General features: G+C 39.9%; 1 protein-coding gene across 1 annotated transcript in view; it reads left to right on the forward strand.

Moving 5' to 3' along the window:
* The window catches only part of LOC140487787 (receptor-type tyrosine-protein phosphatase delta), a 2436480-nt gene that overhangs the window by 769931 nt on the left and 1641046 nt on the right, over positions 1 to 25503 (forward strand). The gene's annotated exons all lie outside the window — the stretch shown is intronic.

Genomic DNA, 25503 nt, shown 5'->3' on the forward strand with positions numbered 1-25503 from the left:
CTTGCCCTCGATTCTCCTGGAAAAGGGACTGAGTGTATTTACCTATCTATGCCTGTCATGATCTTATACACTTCTATAAGATCCCTCCTCAGTCTCCTGCACTCTAAAGAAAAAAATCTTTGCTTGTCCAACCTCTCCGTATAACTTAGACTGTTGAGTCCTGGCAACATCCTTGTAAATTTCTTCTGCACTCTTTCCAGTTGAATAACATCCTTGTATAGCAAGATGACCAAAACTGAATCCAATACTCCAGGTGTGGCCTTACCAATGTCCTCTACAACTGCAACATAACGTTTCAACTTCTAAAATCAATACCCTGACGAATGAAGGAATGGGGTTTAACTGGAGTACCACCATCTCCTCCATCTGGATGCCTACCTTAGCCCAGTTGAGGAATCCTGGCTGGAAAATTGGCAAGATCTGAGGCCAAAATCTCTGCTCACTAAGACAGGACTGCTCCAAGTATTATCTTAGAAGAGCTCAACATAAACCAACTGATGGCTTCAATGCTGTGGTACCGCGTTGTCCCTTTGACACCTCCCCGTGGTTTTGTCACTAAAATCCACAGGAAGTTGATTAGCTTCTTCTGGGAAATGATGATGCACTGTGTCGCTGCAAAGGTTCTAAATCTCCCATCAAGGAAGGCAGTCAGTTGCTGGTGTACCTCCACACACAGGTGGAAACTTTCCATCTTTGGATTCTACAGTGAAACCTCTACATCAAGTCTCCTCCCAGATGGTTCATCCTGGTGACTTATTTCTTCTGCCAGGTATGCAACTTCAAGTATGACAAGCAGCTACTGTTCATAGACTGAAAAGATCTTCAGATCTCTCAGGGTACTGCCTGTCTTTTACCAGGACATGATCAGTGTCTCGAACATGATTGACTTCCTGCTGTCAGGACCAGTGGCTACCATCAGAGAGCCTCTTCTTAGGATTCTATGCCTCCACCATTAGGGTTTTGAGTGGCTGGTGAGGGTGTGAGCTGTGGCTGTAGGGGTGACCAGAGTCAAGGACACACGAGGTGATGGAGGCCTGGGTTGGACCTTCCCACAAGAATTAGCAAGCAGGGTAGCAAGCAGTGAACAACTAGCTTGCAGTTGATGCCATCCATCACCTGAAAACAGCAGCATTCGGCACAATGTTGTGTACCAGTTGGAGGGTGCACAGACATGTGGCAAGATCCTATCCTATGGAATTTGTCTGTCTCTATGGTCCTGAATTTCCCTCAGGGACCCATGCACTATATATTCAGTTCTGAAATAGTTTTCAAATGGCCAGCAGCTACGACGTACTTCCAGCTTAAATATTCTGGATTAGTGGTGCTGGAAGAGCACAGCAGTTCAGGTAGCATCCAAGTAGCTTCGAAATCGACGTTTCGAGCAAAAGCCCTTCATAGCTTTTATTCTTGATGAAGGGCTTTTGCCCGAAACGTCGATTTTGAAGCTACTTGGATGCTGCCTGAACTGCTGTGCTCTTCCAGCACCACTAATCCAGAATCTGGTTTCCAGCATCTGCAGTCATTCTTTTTACCTTCCAGCTTAAATAGTCCAGGTCTCCAGCAGCTATATGCAGCCAATGATCTAACAATCATGTGAAGTAACAGGCAGCAAAAACTGAGCATGGGACAGAAGCATTCCTGAACAAATTTTAGTAAACTGTACCCCCAGAAATCCTGATTTTGTCTAAACATCTTCATGATTGTCCAGCATGTGACAATGTTCTGGCACAAAAAGTGAGAAGCTCCAGTGCATATAGTTATATCAAACAAATGACAAATGTTTGAAGTTGTAGCTTTTACTCCATTGTTTTCATTTAAAATATACATCAATAATTTTGAAATCCCATATCTAACAAAACCTGGTTTGAACTCTGGGGAGTTCTTGACTTTCACCCTTATGTAATACCTTGCCCAGAAAATGAACGTTTACTCATGTTCGGTAAGATGATGGGATACTGTATCCTCTGGGATGCATGCACATCTCTCCTTGTATGATATTACAGACCGATTGAGTTTTAAAACACATTGCTTTCCATCTGCTTGCCACGTGTCTGTGAGCAGATAGTGACATAATTTCTTTCATATTTTTCAATCGGTTATGGTGGAGTAGTAGCTATTTTATCCCATTCCATTTTGTTTTGTTGACTTTGTAAAGATGGCAGCAAGCACTGGTAAAAACATTTTATTTTAAACAAAAACAAAAATAGTGGCTATTGAACACATTTTATACATGTCATGGGGATACTTTGAAACACATACACATGGAGAAATAAAATTGGAAAAGGTAAAGAGATGATATAGCTCATAACAACTTGAGTATTAAAAAAAACAGGGAGCTTGTTTTGATGTTGGAGTCCAAAAGTCCAAAGTTAGTGTTATGAGGTAGAATTTGGTTTGTGGAGCTGTTAAGTTGGGAACAGAAATTTGAGGAATTGTAGGGAGTTTCTTGATTTTTTTAAAAAAAGATCTCTTCGAATCTCCATAAAGTTTTGCTGAAATGTAACTTTCACTTTGTTATTTTGATTAAAAATATTGTTAGTAGCAAAGAGCATAAATAGAGATGGTTAACTGCTTTTTACAGCCAAGGGGCTTTTCCATCTAGCCTTGAGTTCGTGGTGCTGATTCGCTGTGGTTATGTGAAGGAGTGCTGGCGTCTTAAATGGCTGTAATTTCAAAATTGCAAATTCCAATAGGCAGTTGGGTTCATTCCTATCGCAGTCATGTGACAAATTATTTTCATAGAGAAGGAGAAGTGGTTACTCTAAAGACCAAGTGAATGTCATGAACATATCTTGCAAAATGGGGGTATAACTTGCAATTCAGTTTGTAAGAATTTCTCTTTCTGACCATCACAAAATTTAGCACACATCCAAACACTTTAGAATATACCAGAGAGTTGATTGCCTAACTGTCATTAACTTCATTGTGTGCTCCAGAGAGTGATTCCAAAGTGCAGATGCATGATTATAACAGACATATTTGTGGGCTATTGGCCAATCTGTTGGTATCATCTGCTAACTTCTTAATCATGACTCTAACATTCAAGTCCAATTCATTGCTCACCATCAAAGTAATTCGAGATGGGAAATAATTTCTGGCTTAGCCAGTGATGTCTTAAAAGTCTTAAAAATATATGTGTACACCACCAAAAAGTACCAGATGCAATAATGAGCCCTGTTGGATCCCACTGTAACAGCCTTGCACAAGACACAAAATGATCCTGAAACTCTTGAGTTGAGCCCCATTTCAGATACAACACTGGGGCCCTTGGGCTTTGAGTTTCATCATCAGTCTATTGTGCATGATTTAAATCCTGTTAAAATCCATATGCCATTCATCAACTGCAAATGTCCTCATTTACCTTCCTTGATACCTCCGGAGAAATATCAAACAAGTTAATCAGATATGACTTCTAGTAAACAAAATGCATATTGACCATCTTTGATTAATCCTTACATCACATGAAAATTTATCCTATCCCATGGAATTCTTCCCGTAATTTTCTTGCTACTGGCCTGTACTTAACCTATCTGTTTGTCTATCTATCATTAGCTAATTGTACAATGTTAAGTCTCTGACAATCTTTTGAAAACACAACTATAGCCAAAATGATTGGACAATGGTCAGAGTCTAAGCTATTTCTTCTTTGGTTTCCCTGAACAATGCAGCATAGACTTCCACAATAGGACAAAGACTTGTCCTGATCTTGGAAATACAGGTATGGGATCCTTGTGTCCAATTGAGAGGAAAGGCAAGAACTTTGTTGAATCTTTCATTTGAAAGTAGACAGTTTTGACCATGCAGCAGGCTCATCGTACTTCACTGGAACATCACAGTGGATAATTTGCTTAAAAGTGTCTGGAATATAAATTGAAACCACAGCTAACGAGTCCAGAGGTTGAAAGATGAAAAGCATTTAAAGTGTGAGTGAGTGTTTAGGCAAAAGTTTCGGTGCAACAGATGCAACAAAAGTGCAATTACTTGTCAGTCTGAAGTGGCATGCCTATTAGGAGAGAATATAGCAATTCCACAAAGGGAGGCTAAAATATAAACAGTAGAAATCACAGTCGAGTGAGAGATTAATAATAATAAAAATTTTAAAAATATATGAAGTGTATCGCTGCCTGAAAAGTGTCATGGTCTAAACATCTGCAGAAAACTTGAATTAGGAACTGACAGAGGGTCAGTATAAAAATGAAGTGATATAAAAAATAAATTACCAAATAAATTGCTGGATTAAATGTGCATATGTGGGTTATGGTGTGACCTGCAGAAAGTTCAGATAATTGAATGCATTTTCCTTTGAGCATTTTTCAATAGTCACTAATTACATTAGGAGTCAAGATCTCAATTTGAACAGCAACTGATTCATTGCCAATCTCTGTGGAATACAAATAGACTGTCTGGATGGCTGCTCAACCAGTAAATACTTATGACTTGGTTATCAGCTTCTTTGTTTCACATGACTTATATGGCTTAAAGCAGGGACATTGCTAATTCTTTGAACAGTGGCTTAAATTTGATGACACAGGAAAAGAATTATGAATTACTTTACAACTGTTCTGCAAAATGTCCATGTTGTTGGTTGGCAAGCAATTGAAATTGCATCCCTCAGCCATTTTTGCAGAGGCTGGATTGGTGGCTAAAGGGTGCCAACCCACAAGTAGCTAATTAATGGAAACTGAAAGCTTCTTAAGGCTCAGTAACAGAGGAGCTTTCATCTGAGACATGGAGAGTGAGTCAGCAGTCTAAAAATGGTCTTCTCGGCAGCAGACTAGGGCTCCAGAATACGGGCAGAAGTGTGGACTGCAGATGCTGGAAACCAGAGTTCAGATCAGAGTGGTGCTGGAAAAGCACAGTAGATCAGGCAGCATCTGAGGAGCATGAAAATCAACATTTCAGGCAAAAGCACTTCATCAGGAATTGAGGCAGGAAACCTCCTGGGTGGAGAGATAAATGGTAGGGTTGGGGGGGGGGGGGGCGGGTGTATGTTGGGGCTAGGGAGAAGGTAGCAAAGAGTACAATAGGTGAATGGGGGTGGGGATGGAGGTGATAGTAAGAGCTTCAGGGCAGAGGAGATGACCTGAGGGTTGCAGTGAGAGAGAGACTCACTGAGATTCTTGTGGAGAGAGGAGCAGAACTTCTTCAAGGTAAGCATTCTTGCAAGAGGATTCGCAGTAAGGTTAAAATCAACTCGGCAGATGCTGGAAACCAGAGTTCAGATCAGAGTGGTGCTGGAAAAGCACAGCAAGTCAGGCAGCATCCAAGGAGCAGGAAAATCGATGTTTCGGGGAAAAGCCCGTCATCAGGAATAGAGGTAGGAAGCTTCCAGGGTGGAGAGATAAATGGGGCAGGGTGGGGAGGGTTGGTGTTGGGGCTGGGGAGAATATAGCAAAAAGTACAATAGGTGTATGGGTGTAGGAATGGAGCTGATAGAATTCTGAGTATCTGTCCACCATCTTGGGCAGTGATCCTGCATCTGGCCATTAATTGGACCGTTGACTGTTCTCCATCTACGAACCGCAAGGTCACTGCGGAATCATATGATGTGTAATGAGGCAAATTTAAGAGATGATCTCAGAGTAAAAGATTGTCTTGCAAACAATGACTATACCATGTTAGAATTTTAGCATTCACTTTATGAGGGAGGGACTTTGATCAGAAACAATTACCTGAATAAAGGTAATTATGAACAAATGAGGAAAGAATTAGCTGAAGTGAACCAGAAAACGGTTCAGCTGCAATGATGAACAATGTTCAAGAAAATGATTTGTGGCTCAAAATGAAACATCCCAGTGAGAAAGAAGGATTCGAGGAAGGGGATAAACCAATCAAGTATAACGAAGGAAGTTAAGCACAGCATCAATTTAATAAAAAATGAAAGGAATGTGGTCAAGATTATTGGTAAGCCAGAAGACTGGAAAAGTTTTAAAAATAAACAAAAAAAAAAGCAACAAAAAAGAAGAGAAAAGATAAATGTGGAGGGTTAACAGGTTAATAACATCAAGATGGACAGGACAAGCTTCTTTAAATATATAAAAAGGAAGAGAGAGGTCAAAGTGAACATTAGTCTCTTTAGAGAATGACACTGGGGAAATATTAAGGGAAAAGGAGAAGAATAAGGGAAATTGCTGAGGAGTCTAAACTACTAAGTAATCAAAGAGTAAAAGGAGAGTAAATAAATTAAACAGATAACAAATACCAGATGAATCCTAGGATATTAAAATCAGCAGCTACAGAGATAATGGATGCATTGGTAACAATCTTCCAGGAATCCTCAGATTTTGGACAGGTCTCAGAGGATTGAAAAACTGCCAATGTAATACCTTTATTTTCTTAGAGCCCACACTGATTTTTCATTACTTTTATTTTGTTCATTTGTTAATTTTGGTTTCAAGCTGTGAACTGAGAGCTGATGGCTAAAGAAGATTTTTGGACTACAGGTAACAGCTTATGGTAAAAGGAAAACAAACTAATCACATTTTTGTTTATTTGTGAGGTCAGACCTGGAAGTTAATTGCAAGTAGGGTCCTTTACAAAATGTTTTTATGGACTCTTCACCATCAGGCAAGGGCATTATATTTGAAAAGATAGCAGAAGCTGGCTAGTAACCTGAGAATTGGTTCCTGCAAATCTGCAAAAGGTCTTATACTCAAGCAAATGGCAATGGAACCTCATGGAGGGGGCAGTCAATCTGTCAGGGAGTGTTCAGAATTTAAATTGGTTTTGGACTGTGTTTTCTATGAGAAGGAGTTTGGTTGTTGATGTGACATGAAGATTTGGAAGCTCCCTGCCTAACCTCTCATTAAGCAGTTTATGGAAGTTCATAACATAGATTACTGCCTTTATCAAAGTGAACTTAAAATATGGTCCTGTTTGACATCTTCAGAAAACAGGGAGAAAGTGAGGACTGCAGATGCTGGAGATCAGAGCTGAAAAATGTGTTGCTGGAAAAGTGTAGCAGGTCAGGCAGCATCCAAGGATCTTTTTCAGATCTTCAGAAAACAACCAAGAAATCATATTGATGCCAGTTGAAAAACACATTGTGGAAACCATTCAAGTGAACTGGACAGTGTGTCATTTTCTTTTACTTACCCTTTAAATATATTTATTGATCTCTGTCTTTTATGTGAATGGGACTGAGAAAAAAAAGAGTTTTGGCTACTACATTGTTGTTTAATTTTTTTCTTCTAAATTGCTATATTGCTGAGTCTTTTTTAAAAGATACAAAACAGTGTCTGGAATTCATTATTCACAAAGTTTGGGATTAGTTTTTCAAACATTTAGTGAGGAATCTTTAGACAGTCTTTAAAGGGTAGAATTTTACTGTATTGTGAATCAAGGTGAAAAGGCTGATTTGTTTCAGCAGTCTGCCTCCACGTTGTAACAATTTAAAACTGAAGGAGACAAAAAAAACGTAACTTGTGTGCCATTAGCTTAACATCTAGTTTTAGGAAAATGTTAAAGTCTATTGTAAAGGATGTAGTAGCAGAGCATTTAGAAACATATTTTGATCAAGGAGACTCAGCATGGCTTCATGAAGGGGAAATCATGCCTGATCGACTTATTAAAATTCTTTGAGGTGATAACAGCAGGACAAATGGAGAGGAAGCAGTGGGGATATGTTCTAATCAACCTATTCAGAGATGTTATTACATGCCTCTAGAGCAGGAAGGAATTGAAATTGGGCCTTCTGCTTCAGAGGTAGGGACAATGCCATTATAATACAAGATCCCTGTATGGGAACCAATGGATGCAACTTATATGTACTTCTATGAGTTGTTTGATAAGTTAGCACATATTAAAATAATTAATAAAGTGAGGGCCCAAAGTGTTGGGGATAGTATAGTGGCATGGATAGAGAATTGGCTAACTAAGAGATTACAGACTTGGGGTAAGGAGGGGGGGGAGTCGGGGAATTTTCAGAATGGCAAGCTCTAACTAGTAGAATGCCACAGAAATCAGTGCGAGAACCACATTTTCTTGTAATATTTATTTATGATTTTATTGAGGAAGGTGAAAGAACTGTAACCAATTTTGAGGATGATGCAGAAGTAGGTGGGAAAGCTTGTAGTGAGAATGACACAGAGTTTCTAGAGGGAGATAGACACATTAAGCGAGTGGGCAAAGACTTGGGAGGTGGAATATAATGGTAGAAAATCTGAAGTTGTGAAGTTTGGGAGAAAGAATAAAGAAGCTGAATGTTATTTGAATAATGCAGAAAGCTACAGTACAGAGAGTTTTATGCATGAATCACAAAATGCTAGTATCCAAGATTAGCAGGAAGTAGGGAAGGCAAATAATTTGGTTGCCTTTATTTTTAAGAAATGTGGCAGAAAAATAAGGAAGTCTTGCTAAAACAATGCAAGGCTCTGGGCAGATCATTGCTTCAATACTCTGAACAACTTTGGGCCTGTCACCTAAATAAAAATATATTTGAGGCAGTCAAATGTTTACAAGTTTGATCCTGGTGTGAAGGCATTGTCTTTTGAGGAGCAGTTGAAAGGATTGGGCCTGTACTTGTTGGAATAATGGAAGAAAGAGAAGTGACCTTATTGAAACATATAGGACACTTAAGGGACTTCACAGGGTAGATGCAGGCAAGTTTTTTTTGTTTCTGTGGGTGAGTCTAGGACCAAGGTAATAATCTCAATTAGGGGTTGTACATTTATGACAGAAATAAGAAAGAATTTCTTCTCTGAGGGTTGTGAGTCTGTGGAATTCCTCACAACAGTGGTCTGTTGAGGCTGGGCTGTTGAGTATATTCCAAACTGAAATAGGCAAATTTTAAATCAGTAAGGGAATCGAGAATAATGGTGAAAAGACAGGTAGTTTGAGTTGAGGAATATAAGATCAGACATGATCTCATTGAATGGTTGAGCAAATTCAAAAAACTGAATGGTTGCCTTCCCCTCTGATGTCTTATGGTCTAATTACCAATAATTAGCCTTCATTGTTTTTTTGTTAGGAAGTAATCTGGCCCTGAGTCATCTTCATTGAAAATGATTGAGGCTGAGAATGTGGTAGAAATTCAGCATCTAAGTTAGTTGCAGCAAATTGTGTGTCTGCTTGCCTTCAATTTGGATTCTGCACAAATGTAAATATCTCAGTTTTAACATCTGAGACAATAGGGAAGCTCTTCAATCATTCAATTTGCATTCTTATTAAGATGCGTGGACTGTAAAATGGGAAGAAACATGAATATAAATGACATTGAAATAATTGTACAGGTAGTCAAACAAAGATTTGGACATACCGTCGGAATAAAGGACAGACACATAACGGAAAGTGATTTATGAATAAAATTAATATTTATTTTAGAAAAAGAAACTCACATTAACTTTCTTCTTGGAGTTACCATCTGTAAAAAATATCATTCAGAACAAAATAACTTATTTGGCAGAAATTATAACTTAATGGACTAAAACCTTAGTCACTCCTGAAAATATTAATTATCTAACTTCTTCATCAAACTTTACAGAGATTATTTACTCTTAGGTAAAAGCATTCCAGTGATTCCAATACAGGTTTCATTGGCAAAGAGTGCAGCAGGGCAGACCATTGTGGAACAGGCAATCACTGACAGCATTTCCATACCAAACTGTTCATGTGTGCACGCCAGACGTTATTAAATATTGTAACCTGTTAGAATCACAGCAAACTCCAAACTGTTGTCAGTTAAGGCATGGGAAGTAAATAAAATGCATTTTATTTTATGGAGAATGTGCTGCACTTGCAGCCTAACCAAGATATAATGTATTACTGTTCTTGCTTTGTGACTGCGCTAATCTTTTTACTGGAGAGAGATAAACTTTTTTTGATTAGTTACAAATAAAACAATCATATGGCAGGTATTTCTGATTGAACTTAACCTGTCCACACAGCTATGGATCACGCAAACTCAAGGCTGCATTTTCAGTAACAAGATGAAGAACTCATGTCTGGACTGAGCAGACCTGCTTTTGATGACAGAGCACTTTAAAACCCAAGACTTAACCAGGAGAAGCAGGGCAGGATTGATCAGGCCCACTGATTCTCGATGCAGTTTGTAGATGTTTATAAGATTAAGTGAGTACCAAGGAAGCTGATTAGAAGGCTGTGGGACTTTGTGACAGTAGAAATAGAACCTGTAGCCTCACACCCTCTAACTCCCATCCACATTGCATGTAAATCTATCTAACCCATGCAACCCCATCTAACACCCATGCTGCCTTGTATTCCCTTGCCATCTGAATAGTATACAACATGGGAAGCCACAGAAGCAATGCAGAGATGAACAAAACATAAAATAAAAACAATCTAATACTGCTGTCATTCAAATGCATTTGATATGAAAAGAACATTCTTTCATGATACATATTCAATACTTTTAAATTTCAAGTGGTTAATCTCTTCTAAAAGCAAACCTCCATTCAGACTCTGCATCATATACAATGACTGCTTGGTTTAAGCTGTCACTTTGTGTGTGAGCTCAGAACCCTTTAAGGGCATTAATGGATGGGAAGATTAACCATGCGGTTTCATAGTGGCTCAGTGATTAGCACTGTTGCCTCACAGTGCCAGTGACCCAGATTCAATTCTAGCTTCAGACGACTGTCGGTCTGAAGTTTGCACATCCTCCCCTTGTCTGTGTGGGATTCCTCTGTGTGCTCTGGTTTCTTCCCACAGTCTAAAGATGTGCAGGTTAGGTGGATTGGCCATGCTAAATTGCCCATAATGTCCATGGATGTGTAGCTTAGATGGATTAGCCATGGGAAATGGACAGTTACAGGGTTAGTGTAGTGGGTGAGTTTGGTTGGGAATGCTGTTCAGAGAGTCGGTGTGGACTTGTTGGGCCAAATGGCCTGTTTCCTCACTGTAGGGGTTCTATGATTCATTGATCTTTCTGCCCTGAACTTAATTTTTGGGGAGACAAAAAGGAGGTGGGTATCTCCACAATTCCAATGTACTAGATCATGGCACTTCCTGCAAACTTTCCTCCTCCTTCTCCTTCTGGGAAGGAGAATTTTCATTTAAAAGACATTGGAAAGTGTATCTATCTCAAAAGTCTTTTCCAGAACTGACCTAAAGCATAAATGAGAGAATGACAGAGCTAAAGGTAAAATCTGATAACCTTATTTTTCATTTCACATATTTCTAGATAAATCATGTTCGATGAAAAACCAATTGGCTTACTTTCACATCGCTTTTAAAATCATTGTTACTTTGTTCAAAATGAGAAGTCTGAATTAAATGTCTGTACATTCTGTTGAAGATTCAGTTAAAAGAATGATTGAACAATACTTTAAGGCAAGCCTTTTACAACTTTGCAAGTCTTGAAGTGCTTTCCAGCCAATCAAGTTTTTGAAATGTCAGAACTGTTGTATTTTGACAGCTGATTTTCCCTCCAGAGACATTGAGTAGATAATTTGATATTTATTAAAATTGGTTGAGAGACACATTAGCCAGAAAACAGGAGATAACTTCCACATTTGACTTCAAAATGAGGGTGCAGCATCTGTTATGCCCAACTGAGAGAGTTGATGAAGTTGCCATTTATTGTCTTAACCAAAAGACAGGATGAGTAACAATGCCCTTTGTCAATGAGGAGGAGTGATGGGTAAGAATATGGAAAGAGCAGATAATCAACTTGCTTGGTATTGTGGAGATACCCAGCTTATCCCTCCTTCTCAGAAATTAAGTTCTGGTCAGAAAGGGCCATGGCTAACTTTCTCGCTGTTCCACCAATTAAGGCCCTCAAGTGATTCTGAGTTCACAGAATGAGGGACACCTTAAAGAGGGTAGTAAAGGAGTTTTTATGGTATGTGGGATCTGAACAGCAGTTTGTTTTGCATATGAGATTGACCATTTGAGATTTAAAAGCATTTAAATGTATTTCCTTCAGTATTCCCTCAGTGCTTCATTGAATTGTCAGTCTGGGTTATGTGATTAAGTTATAGGAGTGGAGCTTGAATGAAGGTAAAGAAGCATACTTGTGCTACCCATAATCAACCGATGTGATGATATTCATAGTAGATATGATTTGCATTTTGTTTCAAATGGCATAATTTTTAGTGTGACACACTACCCAATGGCAGGGCAAGAAGTTCGACTCTCTGTTATTGCCAACTCCCACTTGTGAGTGCTTACAGTGCCGAGGAGATACATGCAATCACAAAATAGAGGTTGTTTTATCTATGGTGAGGTCTACTGTTGACTGACAACTTGGCAGAATATGAAAATAGTCTTTTCAAAAAAACAAGATGACCAACTCTGTTGGCATTAATGCAAGACATTTGAGACCACAAAGGGTGTTTCCAGTCCTGATTTCATTTGCAATCATTTCATGTGACATGAATTACATTTTATCAGTGTGCGTTATTAATATTTTTGAGACTATCTTAGTCAGTGAGCTGTATGTGCTGGCACACCTTATGATTGGCAAATGTTGAGGGTGATAGGGAATTTGGGAACATTTATTTAACTGTAGAAGAGAAAATGGTGTATTTGGGGGTTTGTTCTTTATTGACTGTTCTGGCTGAGGCCATTTTTATACTCGCCCCTTTGGAACATGGCTGAACTTGCAGGCTCAGCTTTGCCTACCTGCTATGTATTATCAGAGTTCACTGTCAACAGGGATAATTGAAGCATTGCAGGTGAACTCAAAGGGAGCATGTTTCCAGGCCTGGAAGAAGTGGGTGTGAAGGCTGAAAGTGAACCTAATTAGCTTAACTAACAGTGAACATCAACTCTGCCATCTTCTGGACAGCGACTAAGCTTCACATCCCACCAGCAACTGAGACGTGAAAATTCTTGGCTGCCATTTTTTTCAGCCCCAGGAGATGGCTTACCCTCGCAGTTGATCAGTGCAGATGAGATGCCAGTTTGATTGGATTGTGCCTCTCTGCACACAATTAACCCAAGAGGTGATCTCTGTGATCCAACCTCTTGCCATCACTTCCAGCCATCCTAGATCCCATTTTCCACAACACCAAAGCTGAGGTACTCCTCTAAACACCTTCCCCATCTGTGATCCTCAATCCTGTGGTTCTAGGGTGTGTTGTGCTATTCCTGAGTTTTGGAGCTGTGGGTCTAAGGGGCTGAAACTTCAAATTCTGGGATTTTAATTCTGTCAACCAACCAGCCACTCATAGACAAAAGATCCAGTGGGCATTCTCATTGAGGCACCTATAGATTTTAGTCTGGAACTTCGTCCTGCTCAGGCCAAAAATGGGAATATTGTGGCCAAGTCCTGTAAGAGTGCTGTTAACCAACACCATGAGATGGTCCTCTATGTGGGCAGTACTGACTTTAGGTCCATCATTTGCTTAACTTTTGACTAATTGTCAAGCACCAACCATACATTAATCATGTCTCAGACCCCACTCCACATCAAGCACTGTGCCTTCTACTACCTCGAAAAGACTGACTTAACTTAGCCCATCTTGGCACTCCATGCAAGCTCCTCTCTTGTACACACCTATTTAAAGTTACAACTAATGTGTAGAACAGAGAGAAAGTCCAAATCATCAAAAGCAATAAGAAAAACTACTGACACAGGTCCACAATGCCATCTGTTCAATCTGAGCATTGTGCTCGAGATTCTAGTGTGCTGCTGACTTTACCATGAAGAAATTGAAGATTATTCTATAAAATGAGTATTTATGGCATGCAAATATACTTAGAAGTGCAAATTTCCCACTTGGCAGCATGAGGCCCAACTCACTAAAACTGTGCACTGAATTAACCTTTCGGTTTAAAGGTTCCATTTTAGCTTCATCTGATTAGTTCTCCCTGCCCACCAAGCTTCCCACGGGCTCCATAAACCCCCCCCTCCCACACAGGTGTTTGTTTTGCAAGGGTTGTTAGTATTAAGAGAATATTTACTGTGTTGAGAAGATATGTTCACTTTGTGGCAACGGGATGCTATATTTATAAGTTAACACTCATCCTCCAAACAGAACATAAAACATGACAGCACAGTTCAGGCCCTTTAGCTCTCAATGCTGCACCCACCTGTGGAACTAATCTGAAGTTCATCGAACCCACACTATTCCATTCTCATCCATGTGCCTATCCAATGACCATTTAAATACCCTTAAAGTTGGTGAGTCTACTACTGTTGCAGGAGTGCATTCTACAGCCCTGCTACTCTCTGAGTAAAGAAACTACCGCTGATGTCTGACCTCCATCTATCACCCCTCAATTTAAAGCTATGTCCCCTCATGCTAGCCATTACCTTCTGAGGAAAATGGCTCCCACTGTCCAAACCAATCCTCTGTTTTTCTTATATGTTTCAATTAAGTCACCTCTCAACCTTCTTCTCTCTAATGAAAACAGTGTAAAGTTCCTCAACCATTCCTCATAAGATGTAGATTTAGATTACTTAGATTACTTACAGTGTGGAAACAGGCCCTTCGGCCCAACAAGTCCACACCGACCCGCCGAAGCGCACCCACCCAGACCCATTCCCCTACATTTACCCCTGCACCTAACGCTATGAGCAATTTAGCATGGCCAATTCACCTAACCTGCACATCTTTGGACTGTGGGAGGAAACCGGAGCACCTTCCCCCAATCTGGGCAACATCCTAGTAAAACTCCTCTGAACCCTTTCCAAAGCTTCCATGTCCTTCTCATAAGGCAGTGTCTAGAACTGTATTCTATACTCCAAATGTGGCCACACCAGAGTTTTGTATCGCTGCAGCATGATCTCATGGTTCTGAAACTCAATCCCTCTACCAATAAAAGCTAACACACCATATGCTTTCTTAACAACCCTATTAACCTGAGTGGCAACTTTAAGGGATCTATGTACGTGGACACCGAGAATCTCTCTGCTCATCAAGAATCTTACCATTAGCCCAGTATTCTGAAATCTTGGTACTCCTTCCAAAGTGAATCACCTCCACACTTTTCACATTAAACTTCATTTGCCACCTCTCAGTCCAGCTCTGCAGCTTATCTATGTCCCTCTGTAACGTACAACATTATTCGTCACTATCCACAATTCTACTGACCTTAGTGTCATCCACAAATTTACTAACCTATCCTTCTCTGCCCTCATCCAGCTCATTTATAAAAATGACAAACAACAGTGGACCTAAGACAGATCCTTGCAGTACTCCACCAGTAAGTGAACTCCAAGATGAATATTCCCCATCAACCACCACTGTCTGTCTTTTTTCAGCTAGCCAATTTCTGATCTAAACTACTACATCACCCTCAATCCCATATCTCCATATTTTGTGCAATCACCTATTGTGGGGAACCTGATGAAACACCTTACTGAAATCCATATACACCACATCAACCGCTTTACCTGCATCCACCTGTTTGGTCACCTTCTCAAAGAACTCAGTAAGATTGTGGTTCTGTTCGCTGAGCTGGGAATTTGTGTTGCAGACGTTTTATCCCCTGTCTAGGTGACATCCTCAGTGCTTAGGAACCTCCGGTGAAGCGCTTCTGTGATGTTTCCTCTGGCATTTATAGTGATTTGTATCTGCCACTTCCGGTTGTCAGTTCCAGCTGTCCACTGCAGTGGCCGGTATATTGGGTCCAGGTCGATGTGCTTATTGATTGAATCTGTGGATGAGTGCCATGCCTCTAGGAATTCCCTGGCTGTTCTCTGTTTGGCTTGTCCTATAATAGTAGTGTTGTCCCAGTTGAACTCATGTTGCTTGTCATCTGAGTGTGTGGCTACTAAGGATAACTGGTCATGTCGTTTCATGGCTAGTTGGTGTTCATGGATGCGGATCATTAGCTGTCTTCCTGTTTGCTCTATGTAGTGTTTTGTGCAGTCCTTGCATGGGATTTTATACACTACATTGGTTTTGCTCATGCTGGGTATCGGGTCCTTCGTCCTTTGCTCCCAAACTTTGAACTCAGTAAGGCTTGTGAGGCACAGCCTACCCTTCACAAAACCATGTTGACTATCCCTAATCAACTTATTTCTCTCAAGATGATTATAAATTCTATCTCTTATAAATCTTTCTAACACTTTACCCACAACCGAAGTAAGGCTCACCGATCTATAAATTTCCAGATTTGTCTCAACTCCACTCCTTGAACAAGGAAACACATTTTGCTATCCTCCTGGATTCTGGCATTATTCTTGTAGACAATGATGACAAGGCTTGGCAATCTCCTCCTGGCTTCCTAGAGAATCCTGGGTTAAATCCCATCTGGCCCACGGGACTTACCTTTTCTTACTCTTTCCAGAATTGCTAACATCTCCTCTTTATGCACCTCAACCCCATCTACTCTTGTAGCCTGTATATCAGTATTCTCCTCAGCCACATTGTCATTTTTTAGAATGAATACTGATGAAAAGTATTCATTCAGTGCTTTCCTTATCTCCTCTGTCTCCATGCACAACTTTCCCCTACTATGCTTGATTGGCCCTAACCTTACTCTCGGAATTTTTTAATTCCTGATACAGGTATGGAAAGCCTTAGTGTTTTCCTTGATCTAATCTGCCAATAACTTCTCATGTCCCTCCTAGCTCTTCTTAGCTCCATCTTTAGGTCTTTCCTGGCTAACTTGTAACTCTCCAAGTGCCCTAAAAGAGCCATCAAATCTCATCCTAACGTAAGCCTTCTTCTTCCTCTTGAAGAGAGATTCAACTTCCTTGGTAAAACCATGGCTCCCGCACCCGACTTCTTCCCTGCTTGACAGTTACATACTTATCAAGGACCTGCAATTCTACTGCTATTGATGACCCAAAGTGCCTCATGGAATCCCAGTTCTGATTTGCTCGATCTGTTTGAAGTCTGTCTCTTTTAATATGGTGATAATACCACACAATGTGATGGAGGTATTTTCAATGTGAAGATGGAACCTCATTTCCACGAGGATTGTGCGATGGTCACTTTTACTGATACTGTCACATACAGATGCATCCACAACTGACTGTTATGGAGAAGGTCAAGTAGGTTTATCTGTGTTGTTGATTCCCTCACCACCTGCTGCAGACCCAGTCAAGCAGTGATGTCCTTTAGGACTGGACCATCCTGATCAGGAGTACTACTGCAAAGCCACTCTTAGTATTGGACACTGAAATGCCCCATCCATTTTGTGCCTTTGCCATCCTCAGTGCTTCCTCCAAATGTTGGTCGATGTGGAGGACTATAGGTTCATCATTTTGTTCAAAGCCTTATTAAAACTAATTGAAGGATTTGTTGAATGGATTGAATTGGTTCCTTCAAAATTGCTTCCAGACATCTAGAATATAGAATCATAGACTCTGGTATTGCAATGCTGTCCAGTGCTTTGGTTTTACTGCTCTATAAATAAATAAGTTTAATTTACAAATTAACCTGTTGCAAGAAAATAGTTTGCTGAGCTGTCATGCCTGTCTGTAAAGATAGCAACTTCTTTTACCCTTACAACAGTAGATTGCTAACACCAGACAGGCACAGATCTGCAAAACATGCAACTTTAAGAGTCACGTTTGGAAGCCTGCTTTATTTGTAACAATTGTGCCATTTCCAAAGCTGGCTCAAAAACTTGTTTTGAAGTAATAAAATGCAAGAGAATTATTAATTGTCCGAGTGGAAATACAAAGTGCAATCACATTAAAATAATGAATTGCCAATCCAGTCTGCAATATTGGACTCCTGAACCATTCCATATGGAACACACTTCCTTTAAACTGTTTCTTGTGCTTCAGACTTTGTTTAACACATAAGCTGTATTTAAAAAGGGTCTGTGCAGCAGCATACCTACATATTTACTTGGTGCTGGTATGAAATAGTGTAGTGACAGTGTCACTGTTGTGAAAAAACAAGGTTAACTGGAACAGTATACCAGGAATATAAAGATTTTTGAGACCCTTCATTTTTAGTCCAGATAGAATGGATTCAGGCTTGAATTAAGTAAATTGGCCACCAATTACTGTACTCTTGGAGAGGTTTTAACACATTCAGCATCTCTGTCCTAAGTGAAACCTATATTGCTACAGCTGGGAAAACTGGAATAGTATGGGAAAAGAAGATAGTGATTGAGGTGGAGATTAGATTGGAATGTTTTTATCTGACAGTACCACATTGGGCTGTGAATGATTGATACGTGTTTGCATCCTTCATCTGACCTTCCTGTTCTCTTGGCAGGTACAGGCTGTTGTCTATTTCTTCTTGATTGTTTCTCTCCATTTTCTTTCCTTTTATATAGTATTACACAATATTAAATTTTTGGAACCAGCTCATTCAGATGGATCTAATCATCAGGGAAAATGTGAACTACAGAAGATAGCTTGTATCACATGACCTCACCAGAGAATTTTGCACTGTTAATCAGGAAAATATCAGTTGAATGTAATTAGAAATAAGCAGGGCATCAGTTTTGGCTAGTTTCAGTGAAACTTTCACCCCATAAGCCCTACTGAGTTTTCTTGCACAAAATTGGCTTACCACCAAACCTGTGGTGTCCTGCTTGTTATTAGATCGCTTACAGTGTGGAAACAGGCCCTTCGGCCCAACAAGCCCACACCGACCCTCCGAAGAGCAACCCACCCAGACCCATTCCACTACATTTACCCCTTCACCTAACACTACAGGCAGTTTAACATGGCCAATACACCTAACCTGCACATCTTTGGACTGTGGGAGAAACCCGGAGCACCCAGAGGAAACCCACACAGACACAGTGAGAATGTGCAAACTCCATACAGAGTTGCCCGAGGTGGGAATTGAACCCTGGTCTCTGGCACTGTGAGGCAGCAGTGCAAACCACTGTGCCATTGTGCCACCATGCCACCCATTATATTCTCCCATTTGCTTCAGTCATGATATTGGCAACCGCTGGTACTTCCTTTTGACTCCTGGCCATCTTTAAAACCCAGCCAATCTATTTCTGGCAGTCTACTTCTGCCAATTCAAGTGCAATTCATCCTTCACATACAGTCACTTCTACCCCAGAAGAGATTCCAATGATACGAAAATGTGAATCCTTCTCTCCTGCAACAGCTGCTCAGCCACGCATTTATCTGTGCTATCTTCCTATTTCTGCCCTCACCAGCTCATAGCACTGAGAGTAATTGAGATTTTACTACCCTCAAGGACCTCCTTTTTAAATTCTTGCCTAACTTCCTATAATCTCTCCTCAGAATCTCATCTTTACCTCTTCCTATGTTGTTAGCTCCAATGTGTACAACAACGTCCTCCTGGTCCCTCTACCTTTTGAGAATATTCTGCACTCTCTCTGAGATATCCTTGATCAGGGGGGCAACACACTATTCTGATGTTTCATTGGCGGCAACAGAAACATCTAATTGTGCCTCTGACTGGAGAGTCCCCTATCACAATTCACTGTTTTGAACCTGGTGTACCCCTGACTATATTACAGCCAAGTAATATAGTCCTGGTCCGAGAAACTTGGCTGTTCACGCTACCTTCCCCTGAGAGCCCATCACCCCCTACATTTTTCAAAACAGCATACTTGTTTGAGATGGGGATAGCCACAGAAGACTCCTGCACTGCCTGCCTCTCCTATCTTTCATGGAGTCACCCATCTCCCTGATTGCACCTTCAGTTTATGGTCCTTCCTGCAACTATCATCCATCACACCCTTTAGTTCTTGTAAAGTCTTCATTGCCTCTAACAGCCGCTCCAACCGATCTTTTTCATCTGATGAAATTCACAACCAAATACACTCTGCAGACATAAAGGTCAGTAACGTAGATCTCGCCCTAATCTCCCACATCCAACAGAGAGAGCACATCACTCCACTAAAGGCCATCTTTGCACCTTTACAACCCACAGACCCACAAAATAGCACAGTCTTACTGCTCTAAGAGCACTGCTCCAGGCTAACTTAGAACCTATGTTTTATATTTTTGAAGTTTAATCAAGAAACAGACCACACTAAAAACATACAATCAAAAAGAACCCACTCTACTCATTATTGTAAATTTTCAAAAAAAACTAGCCACAAGCTGCTCCTCTGCTATGATGTCCTCACACAGGTTTCTCCAAGGTCAACTGTGAATTTTGCTGTTTGTTTATTTTTCTTAGATTCTCTCCGATGTCCAGAGATACTTGAAATCATACAGCTGAGGCAGTAGCTGTGAAGTTTAACTGCTGAGTCAGACAGCAGTGTAGGTATCTTTCACCATTGATTCACTTCCCACCATGTGGTCAACTACCTTTGTCAACCTTCCTCCTTTTTCAAAGTGCTGTTGTTTTGATCTTTTTTTCCCCAAAGTTCCAAACAATGCAACAGCTTATAAAACAGTAATTAGTACTTCTAGAATTCAAGAAAACTAGCTCCAACACTAAAAGCACCTCAAAAAAGGATCAACACTGATGCCAAGTTTTCTTCCTGTCTTGCATCTTGGATTACCCTGAAATCTTTTGTTAATTGTAAACAATTGGTAATTTCCAATTTCCAATTAGTTCACATTTCTTCTTTCATCAAATAATAATTTCAAGTGGTCATCTCAATGCATTTTCTGCTATTTTCAGTTGGTTAACTAAAACTACTACCATTGTTAAAGTCCAATCCAATGATTCTTCCCTACCTCTAACTCAAACAGGGTAAATCTCCTAAATCCCTTGGATAGCTGTGAAATGTGACTCTTTGACTTGAGACCAAGCATCCAACTCCAGGAGCTTACAAAGAAGCCAATTTTCATTCATTGCATGCTGGCATTGCAGGCATATTCTATATTTGTTATTTCCATCCCTAATTGCCCTTCAGATGATGGTGAAACTGTTGATTGGAAACCATGCGGAAGGATGGTGAGGACAATGGATTTGTACACTTCCAGTTTGTTCTGTGCTCTAAGGCAAATTAATCCACTCTAATTCATGGTTCAACTCTTTTGCTTCCTGCTTCTTCTGGAATCCTTAAATCTTTCTTGTTCAAGAAATGGATTGTTAGACCTACCATTTCCTAAGAGCCTAGCTCCCCATATTGTTGTTAGCATTCTTAGACTATCAGCAAGTTCCAGAAGTGCATGGTCTTCAGCTGAAAATTACAGAAAGAATCCAGGAAATTGCTGAGATCTATTCTGCTCTAAAAAGACTGCATGCTCATGGGAGGAAATTTGGCCAGTGATCGATGCACTTCTATTCCAGACCAACGTTGTCTTAAAATCTTCAATAGAATTCAAAGTAGAGTTGCCCCAAGAGTTCTGGAATGGACCAACCAAAATTTCTGAGCAGCTATCATTCTTTTTAACTTCATCTTCACATTCATCATAATTCAGATCATGTCAAATAGAAATTTTGCTCTCATTATGTTGTCAAACTGAGCCAATTAATGAGAATGAAGGAATTGAAACTGACTGATCTCAGTCATTAGCAGCACTGGTTATATTAGTGTTGTGTGGTCTTGCATTACAGATACCACATTCAGAGCTATATTGTTGGACGTTAAGACACAACTCATTATTTCGTGGTTTGTCTCTTCAAATAAGCAACGGAAATAACGGAAAATATATAAATCGCTGGATAATTCAATAAAGCAAAATTATAGTTCCCAGACACGTCAATCTTGTCTTTATTCAAAGCTTTTCAAGACAAGTACCTGCTGACAACATCGGTCCAAATGATTTTGGACCTTATATTTCATAGAATCCCTACAGTGTGGAAATAGACCCTTTGGCCCAACAAGTCCACACTGGCACTCTGAAGAGTTACCAACCAGACCCATTCCCCTAACCTATTATCCTATATTTACCCCTGACCAATGCACCTAACCTACACATCTCTGGACACTATGGGTAATTTAGCATGACCAATTCACCTAATCTACACATCTTTTGGATCGAGGGAGGAAACCGGAGCACCTGAAGGAAACGCATGCAGACACAGCAAGAATGTGCAAGTTCCACACAGACAGTCACCTGCAGCTGGAGTTGAACCCGGTGCTGTGAGGCAGCAGTGTGAACCACTGAGCCACCATGCGCCCCCCCCCAATGAATGTCTGTATCACGCCAGTACTTAACCTTCAACCATCACCTTGAAAAGAGATTAACTGGTTACATTCTCTGCTGTTTGCAGGACCTTGTTGTGCACAAAATTGGCTGCCATGTTTCTCACAACAGTGTTTTTTTAAATAAATGCTTCATTGACTGGCTGAAAATGCATTCTTCAAGTACTTTTCCTTTGTTGTACGACTCAGCATTGTGGGAGAGAATAATTAAGTTTCCACAAAGAATTTTGATTCACAGCAAATGTATTTTAGGTAGGTTTTAAAAAATCTCTTGTTTGCAAAGGAATCGTCAAAAAAGATTAACCATTTCTGCCTTTTAAAATTATCCACAAGTTACTTATTTCGTGGTTTGTCAATGTGCTTCACGTCTTTAAATACAACTTTTTTTTTAATGGGCGTATACTGCATATGAATGCATTTTGAGGGAATGCGCAGTTATTATGTGACAGTTTGAAATCACAGGCAGCACTTGTTAAATTATTGTAGCATGATTCACAATTTTATCAATGATGCATTGGAGAATTTTAAGCTATTTTTGTGAACCTTTCAGTCTCAGCCCCCCTTGTCATTACACTTTACACAGACTGCATTGCTCAGCTTTGAGGCCTACATTGCTCTTGAGTGAATCTGATTTAGAACTGTAAATGTGGCATTCTGAGAGAAGAACACTTTGAGGTCTGCTGCTAATAAATCATGTTCCAGATGGGGGAGAGATGAAAGGACTATCTTCCAACATTTTTCTTCCAATCTCATGATTGACAAAAGATAGCTGCATTTGAAAAAAAAATGTTTTGAACATCCCCACTCACCCCCCATCTGAATGTTGTCACTCCCTCGAATTTAGAACTTCCTCCTTTTCAAAACGGATGAACGTTTTGACTCAACACCTAAAATATATTTGCAATGGTACTGTTTTGTTCTTTCATGCTTGTTCATAGCATAGATACAAAGAAGAAAATTTGATAATTACTAAAGGACTCAGAAGTCTTATTCCCATGCTTCCCCCTCTCAATAAAATCCAGAAATGTTTCAGGCCAGTGATTTTGCTTTTGCTACAATGATGGACGGCTGGTTGGAGATTTCTGAAGTTGATTTTGCAACAGCTTATATATTGAAGAAGCAAGGTTTGCCGGCTTTGCTCCAGTTGAGGTATATTGAATTGAACTGAATTAGCTTTATTGTCCCATGTATTCAAATAAATACAGTGAAAAGTTTACAAGTTGCCACTTATGGAACCAATGTTAGGTAGATGGTATAGTATGTGTTCTGAGGGGAAAAAAAGAGTGGGATTCCTGCAGCAAAAACTTGTTTGATTCCTCAAAAATATCATCTTGAATTTTGGTCTCCCCATGGATTTAAGGCAGGCTTCTGTTCATTCTGTTCATTCTGAGAGATTGTTTGACTTCTATTGTCTTGCCCAGACAAGACTGTTAACTCCAGGGTCTTGTGCAGTTTCATGTATGTTGACAAGAAATGGAGAAATGACCTTCAGCTTAATTTTATTTCAAAACCAAAGTATCCATTTTCTATATTGTTTTTGAAAGTAAGGCATACATTTTGAATATGTGCTCCATAAATCCATGAGTCTTTACTGGGTACCAAAGTCAATATGACCACTCCAAACATCTGTTATTTGCTGACAACTAGAAAAGTGTGGGTTCTTTTCTGCAATGTATGAAAATGCACAGATATCCTAGCCATTTAGAATTAGTGCACCAGTCCATGACACAGCTACACCATATGCATCTCACATTCAAATTGCATCTGTCTGTTAATCACCTGCACTCACATGTAACTTATCAAAACATATCACAGCATTTCTTTTCTACTTTCCATCCACACCACCACCACTTATTATTTTGAAAAATGAATTTGCCTTTTGCTTTCTTTCTCTTCTGTCCCCTTCTCTTGCTTCCTGTCTTCTTCCCTTGTGGTCGTTGCCTTCCCTCACCTTTATTTATGATTTCTCATTCTTTTTTACCTTATTTTGCTTTCTCTCTTTTGTTGTTTTTGCATCCTTCAACTCTTCTGTCATTTTCCATTTTACTCTTCACAATCAACTGCAGATTCCCTTGCTAACCTTGAGAATCCTTCTCAACCCCTTAACTTCCCCTCTCTCATCTACTTTGTTGACTGACTATATATGTCTCTGGAATTATGTTTGCCATGTTCCTTGTTCTCTGTCTGCATGTGGAAGAACAGCAATAGGTTCGAGATGGCAATCAAACTGGATGGACAAAGCCAGAAGCAGGCGTTGCAAGGATTGTCTTTCAAAAGTTAGAAAAAAAGAAAATGTAGGCAGGGAATCCAGTCACAGTGTAAATGTTTGATGTTTTTGCTTCATTATTTGATGGTCTTTTTTAGTTCATGATACACTGGATTAGAAATATACATTGCAGCCAAGGGAAGATTGAGAAGGTTATTTGAATAATTTGATAATTTTGACAGTGATTCTGATTTGAGTTGTTTTTTTATGAAAAAGGAATCAGAATACATTTGTTTTGTCTGGGTTCCTCATTTACATTGATGGCGGTTACTACTCAGCACCGCCCTAGTGACCTGTCTATTATATTTCTCATCTATCTGCTCCATCCTCCTCTCTGACCTAACACCTTCTCTTCCACCTACAGCCACCTATTGTATCCTTAGCTACCTTCCCCCAAGCCTCACCACCCTTCCATTTATCTCTTTGCCCCCCAGCCCACAAGCCTCATTCGTGATGAAGGTCTTATGCCTTGAAACGCCGATTCTCCTGCTCCTCAGATGCTGCTTGACCAGCTGTGCTTTTCCAGGACCACACTCACGACTCTGATCTCCAGCATCTGCAGTCCTCACTTTCTCTCTGGTGGTTACTACTTGTTCAATGACAACAGGTCTTTATATTTAAATCTTTCCTTCAAAACATTTGGGCATCATCGGTTAGGCCCTCATTCATTGCCCATCTCTAATTATCCTTGAATTGAATGACTTGCAGAATGCAGTTAAAAGTCTCCCATATTTCTGTGGATCTCGAGTCTTATGTAGACCAGTCCAAGTAAGGATGGCAGATTTCCTTCTCTGAAGGATATTGTCATAAAAACCCATTAGATTCACCAATAAACAGTGGTTTTGTGAACCACGAAGTCACCATCCCTCCTTGCCATTTGAATTTGAATAATCCAGGACAATAATTACAATTTAGGCAAATGAGAAAAATCTGATATGAAGCATATGCCCTGAATGTAGCGCACACTTGAAAATTGTGACTTCCATGTTTAAGCTGTATGCTGGACACAGGATTTGCTGGTGCTTGTTTCTCAGGGTTTTAAATTGATATGGCACAGTGCAATAGAACAACAGAATTTTGAGATAACGTATCTGGGAGAAAATTGGATTATGTTATGAAAGGTAGCACAATACCTTTTCCTTCCAGGATTGTTGAGTATTGAGGTGTAATTTGTTTTTTTTTTGTCTCTGATCTCTAACTGATATGCTTTGTTGTATGCCTGAACATGTTATAATTAACAAAAAATGGAATAATGAAATCACTCTCATGTCCTAATCTCACATCATACCAACATTATTGTTAAAGTTGTGTAATACATTACA

Source organism: Chiloscyllium punctatum, chromosome 2 (genome assembly GCF_047496795.1).
Source record: "Chiloscyllium punctatum isolate Juve2018m chromosome 2, sChiPun1.3, whole genome shotgun sequence".
Lineage (NCBI taxonomy): Eukaryota > Metazoa > Chordata > Chondrichthyes > Orectolobiformes > Hemiscylliidae > Chiloscyllium > Chiloscyllium punctatum.